Raw genomic sequence first — 6,826 nt, 5'->3', positions numbered from 1 at the left:
GTTTTACAAATTGAAAACTAACGAACACGATACAAAATGGCGAAGTGATTAAATTATCATTAGATATCACACAATCGTTTTCCGCCAGAAAGTTTCATATTTTTAGGGTCTATTTATCAACTGTAACTGTTTTTTTAAACGTTTAAATAAAACGCTCATATTTTTGAGTTTATTAGAATGGTGAAGCTAAGGAAATCATAAACATGGATTTAGACCCAGGGTATACAAGGGAAGTCTTTCGCCAGCACGCCTTTTCTGGAATTTGCTTTTAGTTCGATCATAGCTTACGCGTTCAAGATTGTGAAGACAAAAAGACTCCAAAATTAATTTCCAAAGAAGCAAATTTCATTACGTAGATGTTATGTGCCGAGCTAGACCTCATACAAGACTTTCTGTCAAGCGCAATCAATTAGTGGTCTTCTCTTTCCACGATGTGGTAGAAAGCTTCTTGATAAGCAACTTGGGATTTAAAGTCTTGTACTTTTTACCGCGCCGCGCCTGATGTAGCCAAATGCCTCTACTGCAAGTCGCATGTTCACTTAATTATCGATTGGAATAATGCGCTTGTGAGATGGTGTTATGGCGACTTTGTGGCGATACAGCGATTGTATCATTAGCTAGAAACTCCCAAATTCAATTCATGGTTACAGGACTTAACGTTTCCCGGTGTTTATTTTATAAATGTCTTCTTGTTAGAATCTTCTCGAAGTTATAACTTTGAACCGCTGTCTCTACTTTTGTTGATGGGACGAAGTTTCAAATCCGGCCTTCAGGCAAAGGGGTATAGGAGTTAAGTGATACACGGGGATTTGGTTTGTTTATCAAACCTACATCCCGCTTAATGCCTGCCAGCTGTTCGATCTCTATGAATTACGGTAGATGGGGAATTGGTCATCTTCATAATGTTGAAAATATTGCGAAATTGCGACGGACAGTTAATGAGATGATGCACGCCTTTGGTTTCCGTGCAATCTACAAAGCAACCGACGCTCTGGTCATCTTCATGCATCTCTTTTATCTCTTGCCTTAACATCACGCTGTCTGCATTATCCAATCAACTTTCGAATGCGCTGCAGCCGGCAAGTCGCGTGATGTCGCGGTACATCTCGAGTGTATTACGTCATAGGCGGTTTTTTCCTTGGAAAAGTTCCCTTGTCACACCGGGGTCGGCCAGGTTAAAGAAAACAGGAATATTTCGTTTGGTTTTCTCATAACACGACGCCTAGCCCTTTTTGTGACCTATGCGTAGGTTGGCTTTTTAAAAGCATATTATGACGTCATTAATGACAACTTGCCTCGTCGCTCGCTTGCCGTTGTTCGCAATGTTTAGTTTAGTTGAAGTATAAGTGACATAGGGTCACATGATAAGTTTATTTAAGGTAACAAGGGTCGCCAACCGATCCTAATTTTTCGGCAAACTATGACACGGAAAACGGCGACGTTTATGACGTAACAATGAAAGCTTCGGGTTCAAAGTGCCACTAGTAATAGAGTGGACGGTAATTTGTTTTTAACGCAAATTTCACGCGTCTTAGCGCACAAAGAAGTAGCGAATATAGCGCAACTTACTGACCAGTGTTCTTTACAACACAAACTTTCTTCCACGGCTTCAAACTGCGACATCGGATCGGCAAGAATTGACGATTGCTGCACTTGGCGATAAACATTCTTTCATTGCAGCGAAATAAATTGCTGCACTTGTTGTGACAAATCGTATGTTTATAATGAATGGCCGATGCATCCTGCACAGAAATTTGATATCAAATAGCAATTTATTGAATCCATCTTGATTTCCGTTTTTATTTGCTGACGCTCTCTGCAGTTGGGAAAATTTCCGCTCGCGTTTAGGCTTTACAATGTATCTGTGATGTTAGCAGAGTTTTGTCGCTCGCTTTGAAACTTTCAGTCAATTTAACGTCGGAATAAACTCGCCTGTCGAGACTTAGTGTTTATAACGTCACGCTTTTATAACTTTACGATTATCACAATCGTTCCTTCCGCTCATGCAGTCTAATCCGATTGCTTATGGTGAGGGAATTAAACAAAAGAGTCAACAGCCGCGTGTGGTGGCGGCACTTTTGAGCTATAATTGGTTAAATTTTGACCTAAATATTATGGCTATCGGATACAATCGCTCCTAATACACTGCAATGATTAGACAAAACGTAATGTGCTTGACCGCTTACCGCGGAAGCTTAGAAATGAAAAAGATACAATTATGTGTTAGAATGAAAAGCATTCGACGAAATATTTTGTTACGTTGTCTGTACCTGCACTATGTTAAAGCGCACAAGTGTGCCGTTACGTATTGTATCGTATTTAGACACGACCATAGCTTTCGAGCACACATCGATAGCGTATCTGTCACATTGTTAGGTGATTACGTTACCGGCATAAATTGATCACCGATTCTCTGGTTAAGCAGAAAAGTTACATAAAATGCCAATACGTAATATGTCATATGAGCCCTTTATGGTGTCTTATTATGTTACTTTTTTGCATACTAACTTGGTTGTATGATATTTAGTTAGTTGCTCATTCGTGCGCTTATTTGTAAATAAAGTTATTTACCGATTCCAGTAATGAACAAACACCCATAGATCCGATAACCAACTTTTCTCCTCAAATTTTGTTTTACGTTTATAAGCAAAAGTAACCTCACGTCCACGTTTTTCATCTCCACTTATTAATAATTAATAATCATAAGACGTCTATGTCTTGTTTTTGCAAGTTATCTCAAATATCTTACGTTCTGTTTGTAAGTCTTAGTCGAGAGTGTGGTTAGAATGTGTTATCGTCACTATCGTGTCCAGCTTTGACTATAAGTTTTCGTCGTATCACAGCGAAACCAAAGATGGTGATTGTTTTGACACTGTCAGTACAATTCTTATCAGCGATAGAATATCGAAGACATTACACCTACGTGTTTACGAAGGAATTATTTAATTTTCTGTAACTTAATCCATTCAAAATCAACATTACATCGAGAGACTAGCAACTGAGAGCAAATAAAACCACCACGTTTTGTATAGATTTTCCCTGAGGTCGCACGCTTTTCTAGTTGGGTATTGTGCCAGTATGGAACCGGGTGAACCGCGGCTTGAAAGTATCGATATCAATTACACGGTGATATTTACTGATTACAAACATACAACAGCACCTTCGTAATTCAATGAAAAGAATGGAAAAACGTTGGTGGGCGGTTTTGTTCAGACTTTTCCTCCAAAAGCACGCACTCTGCTAAAAACCGTGCATGCTTTTACGCCGCTTTTAATACCACACCAAGCAGTGTTGTTGATATAAATTGACTTAACTCTTACAGCATTTCTGTTTGCCCACTAAACTTACTCTTCACACCAAACCCGCGCTCTTTACACGGGAATGCACTTATAACTGATAACCTGAGCCCTTGAGTCGCATAAACGTTTGGCACAAATCAGCGCAGGAGATAGCAGGCATACAGTGTTGCTTTAAATCACGTTTAAGGATACACGTTATCAAGTTGTAACCAGTTTCAATTGTACATGTGTTTACTCTTTTAAAAGCAAATTCGCAGAATTAAACCGCAAAGTTTACAGAATAGCCCAAAAAGCAGAAGGTCGCTGCAAAAATAAAAAGTAGGTACCCAGCTGTAGTAATTCATTTTCGTCCTAAGCTCGGCTTGCTCGCGACTCGTCGGGCGATACTAAGTCAGTCTTCAGGCGCGCTTGGTTGTATCATGTTGCGATGGTTAGGCTTGGAATTAGATTATGAAGATCATGACCATATCGCACTTGAAGCAGCGTCAACAAAACGGTCATTTTTCCGGTGTGGTCATTCGTATAGTAAATGTCCTGAGAGTTATGGAGGTTTTAGCGCCTTTGCTGATAGATTGGCGTAAGCAGCGACACAGACCTACAGCCCTGGTGGGATATTTAGGAATTACTTCGAGACTCGATATATATTCAATCATTGTTGTAATAACGAGCGATCGTTCATGCGAAGTTATATGAAGGGTTTCTACGTAGTAGTTGGTTTTATTTAACGTTTTACTCAGGCCGAGAGTTACGGTTTAAGCGCAATGAGAAACTAATTTATTTGACCGTCATTCAACGGTACAAGTACATATGTAATCGGGACTTACATCAGCATGCGCGGGGCCCAATGCAAGAACCGATCGCGGGCCCCTTGTCGACTTTGCATAACTTAATGTAATAATAATAGTAGCCTGGCTTAATAGTGATAACGTAACCAAATATCAATTTTTTGCAATTCGGCTCCCACCAATGCTTTGCTTCGGGATATTTTTTCATCAAAACATTCTCTTTCGAGAACAAGTTGAGAAAGAACAAAGTTATTTGGCCGAAAGAAGCTAAATTTATATTTTTGCTTTTATACAAAGCAGCTCGGGCCCCAACGCAGTCGCATTGGCCCTGGGTGTAATATATATTTTATTTTCCGTGAAGATAGACTGTCAATTTTAATTCGTGCAAAAGCTCTTTTCTGTTTAGGCCAGGAACTAGAACTTGTCATGGTTATTTTGCGATGTTAGACTCTATAAGCCACTAACCGATATGACCGTCTGGAATGTTAAGTGGTTCAAGTTGCTTCGTTATTACCAGATTGAAAATTGCTGCGTTTAAGCTCAAAATTGCAGGTTTGCAAGTGTGCTGCGGTTATGTGCACAGCGCGCCGAATATAGCGTTCCATCTAAGATTATTCTTAAAATAATACTGTTCAGTTGTTATTGTGGGTCTTAGTGACAGCACGAATTAAGGCAAGTGGCAGTTGCTATTCCCAAGCGGAACATTGCCAGGTGTTAGGTACAAAGTGACTGGGCCAATATGGATGACGTCAGACCCGAAATTGGGCTTAAATGGACTTGTGATACTGTAGTTATTATAGAAGATACTGATGTTGTTTGAACTGTTGTATTCTTTCGAATTAGCGCCTTTGCCGAAGTCGAATATTCTGTTGCGTTTAGTGCCTCTCACAATACGGTCTTGTGGAATACGCCCGAATATGAACGCGCAATAGGGTTAAGATAACGATATCATACACAAATATTATGAAAAGGCGAAAAGCAAACGGAGCCTTTATTCGGCGTACCTTAAAATAACTCAGACTCCAATGCTTATTTTGCCAGCTATTGTCGTATATAATCGATTCTTGATAGCAAATTTTAGAATAGGTTTCAGATAGATTTCATTTAATTCCAAGGTTTTGTGTGGGTTAATGCAGCGAGCAAGGGTTAAGAAACATAATTTAGTCGCAAATGTAAGAGGGAGTATTTCATTACTAGTCAGACCGCAAGTATGTCCGGACAAGAGAAGCCTTTTGAAATAGAACCTCAGGAAATTATTCGAAGTCGTCGTCGCGTTTCCTGATCTAACTTCGCTTATCGGACTCTTTTAGAACTTGCGTTGTTTAAGCCATTAGCATCTACATTTCTCAACTTTTGGTTCAAACTACCGTGACTTTTCTTTTGAGACAAAGGCGATTTGTTTTAGCTGTTTTAAGCGGTTTACATTGGCCCAAACATAGATGCATTTTAGTGCAAAAGGTGGTTACGGAGCAGCAAGCGTGAAGCACTTTCCCGTTAACACCTGCCGCAACCGACACACGTCACTTTAACAAGGACCAACTTATAGTGGCACAGTAAAGAATTCTGTGCGCGGGACAGGGTACAAGAGATACTTATATCTCGTTATTGACACTGGTATATCCCCGTGGACACCCCCTCTCGGTTATTGCGTTGTTCTTTACTCTCCGCTGATCATTATAACAAGCCCGCAATCATCAAGTTAACTCCTGCAGCCAATTAAGTCAGTTATTAGTTCATTGTTACGTTTGAGTGATGAAATAATTCCTCACCGTGACGTATAACATCGATCTTTCATATCGCTGCAATATGCTAGCTTTTCCATGGAGACAATTTTTGACCAGAAGAATCCACACTGGTAATCAACAAGCTCCTTTTTACATCACAAAGGGCGCATTATGAGGTAGAAGAGCAGCGTGCGGCGTGTGTCAATGTTTTAATCTCCCCCATATTTCTTTGTTTGTTCTTTTTGGCGAAGAGATTATCATCTTAAATGCATCGGTGAAAGGGCCCACAAATGATTAATTTGTATTTTAATTGTAGCTGCGAACCTTCTGCCAGCAATACAGCACTCGTCACAGTGAAACCGCGAAATGCATGGATTACGCATCGCGTAGTTATTGCGATTGTTTTTCCAAGGACTTAGAACCCGTATTAGCAGTACTAAATAACCAGTGAATAATTAACTGGACGCGTGCGAAGTAAACTAACTCATAAGTGATAACATGTTCATTGTGAAATCGTAATATTAGGGTGGGTGCTATGTGTAGCCTGTCTGTGTACTTTGGTGTTTTAGCAGAAAGTCGCTCGTAGCGCGATTATGAGGTGATTTGTTACATTTTATCTCAGTCTTTTAGCTTGCAGATTGGTAAGAATATAGATATTTTATAAAAATTACCGTGTTTTAATCTATTATATGGCTGTGCTTTAAAGGTTCCTTGCGGCTTTAATTTTACAGGAAAGCAACTTTAGAATTTCCAAACAAGTATGTGTACGCCTTTTGTTTAGCGGCAAACTTCGTTTCGTTGGCTTTTTGTTTGCTTTAACCAATAGATTAGAGCCGATTTTCACAATGGATGTACACGTATAGCCATTGTATAGCCCTACCGCAGTCGTGGATGAAAACTTTAACCAAACTTAGTGCATTGTTCGATTCGATTCACTTTCCTTTCACTACACAACGGCAGATCAAATCGGGGCTTTGGTAAAACGGACAGAAAGTACCTGGTGAGTGGCCATGAATAT

The sequence above is a fragment of the Clavelina lepadiformis genome, chromosome 2 (assembly GCF_947623445.1).
Source record: "Clavelina lepadiformis chromosome 2, kaClaLepa1.1, whole genome shotgun sequence".
Classification (NCBI taxonomy): Eukaryota; Metazoa; Chordata; class Ascidiacea; order Aplousobranchia; family Clavelinidae; genus Clavelina; species Clavelina lepadiformis.
This window is presented reverse-complemented; position numbering follows the sequence as displayed.